Raw genomic sequence first — 11,872 nt, forward strand, 5'->3', positions numbered from 1 at the left:
AATTATTTCATTCTCCCTCTTTCTAGATAGTTCTATGTACTACCATGTTCTCACTCATTGCCTACTTCTCTCCATAGAATAGTCTATGAGAAAGGTAGGGGTTTCCCTGGCTTACTTCATGCCCTCCCCTTCTAATTTTCTTATCTTATGATATAAACATATCTTGTTGACTTCCCCTATTCAAATGTAAGCTACTCCAAGACAGGAGCTCTGCATCATTCACTACAGTACCTCAGAAGCTTTTGCAGTGCTTAGAACTGTTACATGAATAAAGATGAATGAAGGCACCACATAGCATCGGGGAAATATCAGTCTTTAGGAGTGCCTGGAATCTCTCCTGTTTCTATCTATATTACCAAAAGTAAAATATGGTACCGGCAGACCTATGAATTAGCTTACTCAGTGGGTTGGTGAAAGTTTCCTTGCCCCTTGGCATTTGGGAGTGGGATGCTCTTTCCCTCATGTGTCCCTTTAAACTACAGACCCTGTCACTTCAAAACTTAATCTATGGAGTCAGTTATGGTGTCTGTCAATAAATGACTGCATAAAGAAAACATGGTGTATATAAACAACGGAATTGTATTTAGTCATAGAGAAGAACAAATTTATGGCATTTGTAGGAAAATGGGAAAACCCAGGGCTTTCAAGTTAAGTGAAATTTCAGACTGAGAAAGATGAGTATCACACCTTTTCTCTCACTCGTGGATTTTATAGAGAGACAAAGTCATTCATATATACCCATACATGTATGACATGAATGTACAAGTGAGACTGTCTGCAGAAATGAATGGAAGTGGGAAAGAGAGAGAAAGAGGACAGTGGGGGAATATGGAAAAAGTACATGAAATACTCATATGTATTTATGAAGCCAACCACAAAATACAATAAATATATTACAATAAAAATTTATAATAGGCTTCCTTCACTGTACACCAGCTCTGCAGAAACCATGATACTGGATTACCAGGACATCTGTGGGGTATGCCATGCCATCTGCCTACTCCTGGAATGCAGAGATTCAAGCAAGAAAGAGAAGATATACTAAATGGGGAATTCTCCTAGCTATGACAGGAGCCAGTGACTAAATTCAACCTGGGCCTGGACTGTCCCAGTCTCTCTACTTAATTGACATGCCACACAAGATCACAAGATGGCTGCCATCCTGAACTACATTGCCTACAAGTATAACCTATGTGGAAAGACAGAGGAGGAGATGATTCATGTGGGCATTTTGGAAAACCAGGTTATGGATTCATAGATGAGTGTTATCATGGTCTACTACAAAGCTGAGTTGAAGAAGCCACCAGAGAACCTAGAGGACCTCCCTGAGAAGATGAAGTCCTATTCCAAGTTCCTGGAAAAGCAGTCACCATGGTTTGCAAGGGATGCTACAACATTTGTGGATTTACTCAATTATGATAGTTTTGACCAGCAACACATGGTTGAACTCAAGTGCCTGGACATGTTCCCATCCCTGAAGGACTTAATGACCTGCTTTGAGGGTGCATATAAGATCTCTACCCACATGAAATCTAACTGCTTCCTTTCAGGATTTCTGTATTCGAAGACAATCCTATGGGGTAAGCAGTAGGACCTTGTAACCAACCAAGAGGAGAGCTCCATGGTGATGCTTACTAGCTCTTGACTGGGGCACAGTTGGGTCCCTGCATTCCTGTGTCAGCCTTCCTGTTCTTTTCTCCCTTCCATCCCTTTCTCTGAAAGATCCCCCTTCTGCCCAAACTCTCTAGCCCAGCTTCTGTTCACATCAGCACCCCATTCTTTCAGCAAAATCCCCTCCTCTTCTTCTTTTTCCCCATCCTGATTCCAGACAGCCTAGACTTTGGAGGAAAACTCTAAGGAAAAGGATGCTCATGGCTGTATGATGAGTTTACATCCTGTTAAGTCTACTGCAAGTCTATCCAGTACATGCAGTCTCCCAGATACCCTAATTTAGGAACAGTGTCCTCAGGGTCATATGGCTAGCAGGGAGCTGCAGCTCACTAGTATTGGAACAGCCACCAATACCACTGCTGTATTGCAGTACTCCAAGAGATTCTCACACTGTGTGTCACTAGTCCAGGAAAAAAGTTCAAAAGTTTGAGGTTTAGGTTCTACTGAATATTTTTCACTTTACATCATCTTAAGTCAAAAAGTTCTAAGTTGAACTGTTATAAATCACACATACTCTGAATTAGTTTTGTTAAGACTGCTATTAAAAAAATTAGTCGGGCAGCGGTGGCACATGCCTTTAATCCCAACATTTGGGAGGCAGAGCCAGGAGGATCTCTGAGTTCCAGGCCAGCCTGGTCTACAGAGCGAGATCCAGGACAGGCACCAAAACAACATACGGAAACCCTGTCTCAAAAAAAAAAAAATTAGACATTATGTGACTTGAACAATAATATATTTTAGGAATTCTGCCAACTTCTAAGTATATCTACCCTAATTGTATATTCTAAAACTGGGGGATAACTAAAGGATGAGTTTGGGGACCCACTGGACCTACTGTAAATCTAACTTCAGTCAAAACTCCATTAATCACTTGACCTCCACAAGCTCCTCCTGGTGGGCCACAGTACATCTTGGGGTCTCCCAGAATCAGTGTCAATTCTGAACCAGTATTGATGAATGTTTCCTTTCTCCCAGTGTACAGTTGCCCTTGTAAAAGGCCTTAGGTCCCTCTGGGGAAGGACCCTCTGGCTAACAGTATAGCTCGTAGGGGTTTCAGCAAGGTCCTTCCTCAGGGGAACCTGCTGTCCCTTCATTCAAGGGGTTCTAAATTTGCAAGCTAGTTCAAGTCTGGTTCATGGGCCAAGATTCTCTTTTGCCACACTCCAGTGAAGCTTTTCTTTCATTTGTTTGAGAAGTTTTCTGCTTATTCAAATCAAACAAAAATTCAGTAGGCTTCTTATCTATTTCATGCCTGGAAACATCATGACTGATTAGCTAGTACCAAAAGTCCAAAAAGTCATACCACCATAAAAATCACTTTTCCTGTGCTGCCCATTATGGGCCAGGCCATCATGGACATTGCTTTGCCTGTGCTACCCATTATGATAACTGTGCTTACTGTGCCTTTGGCATTCAGTGCTTCCTTCCACCTGGCCCCTGCTACTGAGGGACCCACTTACACCCACAGCATTTAATCCATCCAAGTGAGAAGCAGCATCTCCAACCCTAGGTCTGGCACAGGGAAAAGGGAGAGAACAAAGCCCTTCAAATGTGCTGGTGCCCTCTCACCATTTTGTGTCTTATAGGATAAGTGAAGGGCGTGTCTTCTGGGCCTTCCCATTGTGAAGGATTCAGTTTTACATGTAATACCCACTCTATTCTTGCAATTGCCTTAAAGTCCCTTCATTCACACTGAAGCCAAGGGCTATCAGGCATCTCCAACTCTTTTTCAGTAGACCATCTTTTGACAAATGCTTCAGCCAACCATTCAAACAAACTTTTAATACCTTAAAAAAAAACAAAACAAAACTATGTGAGCTTCTACATTAAACCTAGAATCGCCACTCAGTGGGTCAATTTCAATAAACTCAGCCTGATCCAGTTTTATGTTCCTTCCACCATTACTCCCCCACCCTTAAAATCCATTCCCACACATATTCCCTAGACTTCTGCTTGAATGAGTTAGCAAACTCATTAAGCTCTTTATGGTGTAGCATACCTCCTCGTGGACTACACTATTCACCTTCTCTCTACGAGCCTGCTTAGCTGTATGCCTGGTTATACAGGACTATAGGCAACTATCGGTGGGCCCTGAGTGACGTCACCAGTGTCTTGCCGGGCATCTCCTTCAGAGAAACTTACTGCTGGTTTAGCAGATAATGAAGTATTCATTTCCTCAGTCAAGAGCAGAAAAGGCAGTATTTCATGGAGTAGTGGTAGGAGCACATCTTCTGCTGAGGGTGGAGAGACTACTTCCTCAGGTGAGAAAAACCCTTGAGAAGCTGAGGGTTCGAAGTTCTTAGTATCAACGGGGTCCTCCCACACATCCCCATCCCAAGTTACAGGATCCCATTCTTTATCAATGAATGCCCTACTCTAACCACCAACACCCTCTGAGGCTGGGACTTAAATTTTCACTGTAATTCAGCCAGCCTTATAATGAGGGCTTTGGGCTGATTTTCTGAAACTTGAGCTCTGTGGCTGAAGAAGAGAGATGATTCTTTTCCAGGACACACTTAAAAACATTCAGGCAGTTTATGCACATCTGGAGCCTGCCAATTTTATCCCTGAGTTCATCATTGTCCTTCACCGTATTCTGAGAAGCTAGATGTTGGTTAATTTTATCACCAAGTTCGTTCTTTTCCCTTGTTGCTTAACCCAGAGATGCTAGGAGCAACCAATTAGCACCATAATTTTCCTTATTTTTTTTTTCATAAATTGTCAAAAGTTTTATGTATGGGGTCACCAAATCTGTTGTCTCTTACAATTGGTGAATTGAAATAATCAAATGTATTTGTCTCCGTAAGTTTGTAAAGCAGTTCACACCATGGGTTTTCAGTATATCCGAGCTTCTAGGAGAGGTTTCGGTAGCTGGAAAGGCTTCAGTAACTGTAGGTGTCAGCAAATTGGAAAGCCTATTCCTGGTACTTAAAAAAAAAGTCATCCTTATATTTCTGTTGCTCCACTCCAGAACCACTTCTGGTACAAAAATCTGTATTAGTCAGGGTTCTCTGGAGGAACCGAACCAGTGGGATGAAAAAGAAAGGGCATTTATTAGAATGTCTTACAGGCTTTGGTCCAGCTAGTCCAACAATCTTGTCGCTGACAGGAAGTCCAAGGACCCGGCAGTTGTTCAGTCTACAAGGCTGAATGTTTTGGATGGCTTCAGTATATGTTGGAGACCTAAAAATGTAGACTCTAATACCAATGATGGAATGGACTTGCCAGCGGAGATCAACCTTCCTTCTTCCACGTCCTTTATATAGGCTGCCATGAGAAGGTGTGGCCCAGATTAAAGGTGGATTTTCCCACCTCACAAGATCTGAACTAAAGGTGTATCTTCCCACCTCAAAGATCCAGATTCAAAGTGAGTCGTCCCACTTCAAATGATTTAAGAAAAAAAAATCTTCACAAGTGTGTTTTTAGTTAATTTCAGATGTAGTCAAGTTTACAACCAAGAATAGCCATCACATATTAATAATATGTGGGAGGGGGCACACACTTATGTGCACAAAACCCTACTCACCCATAGTTTTCTCTCTCTATTTTCTCTGCCTCTGGATTCAAATTCCCCACTTATAAGGAAACTGTCAGACTGGGTCATGGTCCGATTGAATGAGTTCCTTGTACATGATTATGAGCAAAAGACTGCATTTTCAAACAAGGTCCCATTCCCAAGGAACACATCGCTTCATAAATGACTCCAGGATTCTTGGAAAGGTATAAAAAATTGACCTAGGAACCTCCCTCATCCTGCTGCCCTTTACCACGGTCTCCTATCTCAGCTTCATCTAGATGGCTATGAAGTTATAGAGGATAGGGGTTTATTTCACTCAAAGACCTTTCGGTGGGCTCTGAAAGTGGAACATTCCAACTGACCTGGATGAAAAGTGAAGGGCTGATACACAGAATCTATTCAACTTCATAGAAAATCTAGGAAATAGGAACAGAAACAGTAAGGCATACTGGAAGACCTTCAAACAGGGATTGGCATTGCCTGACAGCATTCTAAAGAAAAGCATCATTGTGTCAAAAATTATAATAGTGTATGTAGGCAGGTATCCAGGTTTAAATAATTCAGTTTTAAGCTTTTTATAACAGACAAAAAAATCTCATGTAATTTTCAATCTCTTATGTCTAAAAGTAGCTCGGAATTTCCTGACACTGAGGTCTCAGCAATCCCAGCTAAAAGAGTGTGTGGGCAATTGGGAAGAAACATACAAAAAACCAACTGAGCAATGTACAGAGCTAGAGAAGTGGAGTTTTAGCATTGATTAGATTTAAAGGACAAAATGATTTAAGTGATTCCTTCTGAAATGGCCCCAGCTTGCCTGTCCTGGCCAGTGTAGAGCTGAGGTCTGTAAGCATCTAGCAGGGAGCTCCCAGCCTGCTTGCATGTAGGTGTTCAGATGGAGGTGCGATCGGGGTCTAGCTTTTAGTGCTTGGCCTTGAAGGCAAGCAAACATCATTCCTTATGTCGGTCCTAAGCTTTACCAGCTCTGATCCCTGCGCAGGCTACCTTTCCTTCATGATTCTGTCTCCTCATCTCAGAAATGGGACTTTCGGGTGCACAGCTTCGAGGATCCTGGCAAGGAGAAGTGGAATGATGAGCATCCTACTATAAAGGGCCAGGACCGTGCTCGGCATCCTGAGAGCTCAGTAAATAGTATCAGTGAGAAGCACCCAGGAGCACAGCTCCCTCAGCTCCCTCAGCTGTAGGTTATGAATTAACTCCTGAAGTGGCATGTCTTTTACATTGTCATTTGTACCTCTAATGAAAGAACATGCCTAGAAAAGAAATGCCAAAAAAAAAAAAAAACCCACAAAGGAAATCACTGAAAATCATATACTCACACCACTGTTACCACCTCCCAATCCCAAATAAAGAGGTAACAGCTATTCATTTATAACCACCAGGCATCTTAATCCAAAAAGAATCCTCATCGCATTATAGGTGGATGCCTTCTGAACAAAGCTTATTACAAATCAATACCACAGTGCATCTTGCCCAGTTTCCCAAATTTCAAAGGGCTGGATTACCCTGCTGTGCATTTCTTCTTCCATTTCAAAGCTTGTAAGAAGCCGACAAGAGAAACTGGCCCATATAGTTCAACCGACTTCAGCGAGAAACAGCATGCTCCCTGTGTAAATATAAAAATGAGACTCAGACCTCCTAAGGCCCAGGATTTCCATGCTAGTTGACCTGTCAGAAAATAAGTACCCAAATAAATAAATAATAAAACCTGCATTTTAAGAAATGTATGCGGACCATTCTTCACAGAACCCAGAGAGAACTCTGGCATCCAAAATTAAAGCGGCTCAAAGGGCAAACAATTTTAAATAAATCGTTAGGAAGCAAACATCAAAGTCCCATGTTATATGCATTTAAAGCCAGTGTGCCGTCTCTCTTTTATGCGTTGCATCTGTTCTGATTCTTCAGTTTAGTTTCAAATATAACAGCTCCATTCTGACTCTTACCAGCTCATGGATTTTCGACAGAAGGTTACCAGAAAGTCAAAACTCTTTATTGAGCTAATTTGGTTTACATTGTAACACAACACATTTCTCTATCAGCTAAATGGGAAGGTTTATTGTTCCAGCATTAGGAATGTGGTTTCTTGAGGTAGCTTTGGATTGAATGGGTTACTGGAAGAATTTTGTTTTCTGAAGACTCACAAGACAGGAGCTGCCTTTTGATGAAGCAATTCATAATTATTGATGTGTCTATGTCCTGGGCACTGTGGTTCACACAAGGTTCTTAGAGAGACACTGCGGCGAGTGGACTGAGAGGTTCTGAGAATGTACAGATAAAGGCAGTATTGGGAAGCAGTATATGTGTGTTCCAGGTAGCACACCTTCCATGTGTGCAGGGGAGGACAGTATCCCAGATGGGCAAGGAGTTTTGCTAAGGAGTTGAAAGAAGACTAAAGGATGTTAACAGTGTAGCATTAAGAGAGTGTCTGTCATGACAAAAAGCTGTCTTGGGGGAGCTGTGAACCAGATGTTCTGAACAGGAGGCAAAGTGCTAGCTTTGGCTGACTTAGACACCACTAAGGTTCAACCTCCTATGCCCCGGGCTCAGGACAGTTCATCTACAGTGATGGGGGATAGTTCCTTGCACACACTCAGCTTCCCACAAGTTTCTCTTACCTGTGCCCTGAGATCTAAGGACAGAGCTGGGTGCTCAGAAGAAAATGATAGATGTGTCTTGTAAGACAAAATGCTAAATGGTCTTATTAATAAAAAAAAAAAACTCAGAGCCAGATATTGGGGTGAAAACTGAGAGATCAGAGGAATAGGACAAGCTACAACCAACATCACCTTACCAACTCCTCAGCCTCCAGAGTGAGCTACTTCCTGTATACTCATGCCTATATCCTTTCTGTGCCCTGCCATCTCACTTCCTCTCTCTGCCCAGCTACATCACTTTCCTCTTTCTGCCCAGCTCTATCACTTCTTGTCTGTCTGTACAGACCTCCAGACCTCTAAGGTTAACTAGTGCTGGGATGAAAGGCATGTGCCACCACATCTGGCTCTGTTCCCAGTGTGCCCTTGAACTCACAGAGATCCAGATGAATCTCTGCCTCCAGAACGCTAGGATTAAGGGCGTGTGCTACCACTGCCTGACCTCTATGTTTAATACAGTGGCTGGCTTTTTCCTCTGATCTCCATGCAAGCTTTATTTATTACAGAACAAATAAAATATCACCACGGTGTCTGATCTTATAATGTAAAAATGTATATTTATGTGTGATAGAGAGGAAAGGCCAACTTCCTACCCCTGAGAAAGCCTTGCCTCACCCCCACACAGGAAACACAAGTTGATGCATAAATGCCCTGTCAGCCTAGTAGCACACACCTTCCCTTCATTGACTTAGCCTCTCTTGACTTCTCTTCCTTTTCTTGTCTGTGTTCCAAACATTTCCAGACTCAAGGCTTGGCCTCAGTGTTCTTGAGAGAATACTAGAATTCAGATAGGCTAGATGAGGAAGGATGTGAGTAACATTCCATGATTTCTCCCTGCAGACATCTCCAGGAAGAGCTCCTGTCTCATCCAATTCCACAGCAGACCCTCAAGTCACTACCGAATGCTGGTATTTCCTCCACATGTGTATACCTGCTCATGCCTCAGGTCCTTTGCTTGTGCTCTGCACACAGCGATGGATGCACAGTCCTTCCAGACACTCCGTTCCCAGTCTACAGAAAACCTGGTACTCCTCAGGGGTCAACCCAGGTGTACTTCCTCTACAAATACCTACCTCCACCTGACTTTCCCTACCTCTGGCACAACTGGATCTACCTTTCTCTTTATCCCTACCCTTGACCACACGATTCAGAGAGAGTTGCTCTACCTGTCTCTCTCTGAGACTTAACAACTCATCAAGGGTACGTAAACACACATTTCCTGCCTTTCTATGAAATACTAGGAATTGTCCTGGTAAATAAACCAACAAATATACAGTTCCCCAACCCCAGAATAACAGTATGGTAAGGGAGGCATACACCTGCGGACTCTGGCAACCACCAACACTGGAGCCCTTTGTTGGCTCTTATTCTTGGCTAAAACTTTCCAAGGCTGTACAGTACAGAATCGAGTTAGCCTGAAAGCCAATGAGACTGATTTATTAGCTGAGACCCAAGTTCACACTCACCCTTCCCCTCCCGCCATGATACAAATGCATTAAAAAAAAAAAAAAAAAAAACAAAAAAAACAAATGCAGGTTATGTTTTCATGCCCACCGTGACAGGAAGTCCTGTGGGGACGTATTTTCCTTCTCATACACAGTTTGTCATGACAGCCTCATTCAAGTTCCCAGCTGCTTTCCTCCATATTTTAATGCCATTCGCTCTGCCTCATCTCATCAGTCTGATTCTTGTAGATTTTTTTTTTTTTTGCTCATCTTGCCTAATTTCCAGAGTCAGAGCTTTTGTCTGACTCAAGTTCTTGAATTGTCCACTCACTGCCTATAAAAACTAAGAAATCCAACAACCGAGGAAGCCTCAAGTGGCAAAATCCACCCCAGAGCCTCTGGCTGGCTTCCGGTAGACCTGCTTCCGAGTTCCCGTTAAGTCTGTCCTGTCCTGACTGGATTTCCCACCTTTATTTTAGACTGTGTCTTCACTCTTCCCTCTCACTCTCTGTCTCTGTCTGCTCTTACACACTGGAGGTCCAGCATCCCCACTCCTTCCTGGCACCTGATGTCCTCTGTTGCTTCTCCACAGCAGTTGCATCTACTCAAGGATTTTAACTAATCTTACACAACAGAGCCCCTTCATCTCTGGTGCTGTGTTTGCTGGTGGAGATGGAGTCCCATCAGAGGAGATGCCGCCTAGGTGTCTGTGTTATGTACCCTGCTACTCCTCAGGATTTAGACCAGGGACGGCCACTTGGTAAATGCCTACCTATGGAGAACTCAAGATTCCTGTGAAGTTTTAAACTCATCTTCCTTTCCCATTTCTGACTTCCTCTAGGTTTCTTGATCACCACCGTCTTCCTCCTCCTCCGCATCTTCCCCAGCTGTGATCAGTCAGATACCAGTTGTGGACATTTCACCTCCCAAAGTTCTGCTGTGTCCACCTCTGCTGCTGGAGCTTTGCTGCCACCACAGGCTTTTGAAGCCTGCCTCACCTTTGACTTCATTATAGTCGTTCATAACTGATATTCCCACTCATGTCTCTCCTTCAGTCCTTACCTGCTCATAGTAAAGCATGAGCCAAAGTGGATTAACTGGTGCCACACAGCATTATGTACTAGGAAGAACCCTTGATTAGAGGACTGGAAACCTTAACACTAACCAACTGGATAGTAACCATCATCCCCCAGGACCTAAGCAGCATCTCTAGACTTTAAAAACATGGGCCAGCGATTTCTGTATCTCCTTCCAGTTTTCTTTCTAACACCTTTATTGGGATATAATTGGCATCATGAAATTTAACAGTCTAAAGAATACATTTCAATATTTTTGTATGTGTTCTACGGGAATCATCATAATCTAATTTTAGAATGTTTTTTATCACCCCCAAAAGAAATCTAACAGCAATTGCTGTTCATTTCTCATGATCTCATGCTCCATCCCTAGACAATCAGTAACAGCTACAGATTTGCCTATTTTGGAAACTTCATGTGAGTGGTTCTTGCAATATGTGAGCCTTCATGTGAAACTTCTTTCATTCTGTGCATGGTTTTCACCATTTATCCATGTTGAGATTTGTATCCACACTTCCATTTTGATGTCTGGATAATATGCCATGCATGGGTATATCACAGTGGTTTGTCTACCCTTCAGCTGATAACCCCTCCCTTGGTTCTTCTTATAATAATGAATATTGCAGCTCTTGAGTTGCAGATGTTATTTTTTTAACATCATATTCCTTACATAAAAGTTAGGTTGTTCTTTACAAGGGGACCCTCAAAAGAAGAGCTTGTTGACAAAATCCAAGGAGGCGTCCCACCACGAAGGGCAAGCAAGAGAAAGAGAGAAGTTGAAGTTTCTGATACTGCTTCCAACTGTGTAACCATGTCTATTAAAAGCCCCTTGTAAATAGCTAACTTCAGCTCTGGCATGCCATAGATTAGGCATATTTGTTTTCCAGGGAAGATTATAAATAGAGGGGGGAGGGAAACAGAATGTATTTTGCAAATGAGCCCAGATGGAAAACTAACAGATGGCCGTGCACTGTATTTTGTGTGTTCAGACCTACATTTAAATTAAAAATTTTCATAATTATGATTAACGTCTGTAGCAACACTAGTTTTCCTGTGGTGGCATCGTATATCACGTATCGGAGGTATTGAATAGAACATTTCCATGAAAAGGTTTCAGATTGTATACAAATTTTGGTACTTGCCTGCCCTACACTTAGGAATGAAACAAAACAAAACCTCACTCAGCAAGGCACAGAGTGCTGAGAAAACTTCAGTACAAGTGGACTTTCTATAATAAGCCCGTCTGCCGCCATCTGGCTTCTCCCATGCTAAAACTCAAAGCCAGTCATTTCATGCAGAGGGGAAATAATGGGCCCTTATTTGCATGACGGTTTTTTTAGGTTCTGTTGTGAGGTTTTTTCCTCTTACACCGCACCCACTTCTTCACCGCCATGGCTGTAATCAATATATTTGTTTTCTAAGGGTAGATGTCGCATCTTGCATGCGATACTGTCTCCTTGGCTCAGCTCCCAATCCTCTCCCCTTTGTGGCGTG

At 42.7% G+C, this 11,872-nt stretch overlaps 1 pseudogene; it reads left to right on the forward strand.

Annotated features, from left to right (window-relative positions):
* Positions 1-949: 949 nt before the first annotated feature.
* Positions 950-10,331, forward strand: LOC114710960 (annotated as a pseudogene).
* Positions 10,332-11,872: the final 1,541 nt, after the last annotated feature.

Source organism: Peromyscus leucopus, chromosome 1 (assembly GCF_004664715.2).
Source record: "Peromyscus leucopus breed LL Stock chromosome 1, UCI_PerLeu_2.1, whole genome shotgun sequence".
Taxonomy (NCBI): domain Eukaryota; kingdom Metazoa; phylum Chordata; class Mammalia; order Rodentia; family Cricetidae; genus Peromyscus; species Peromyscus leucopus.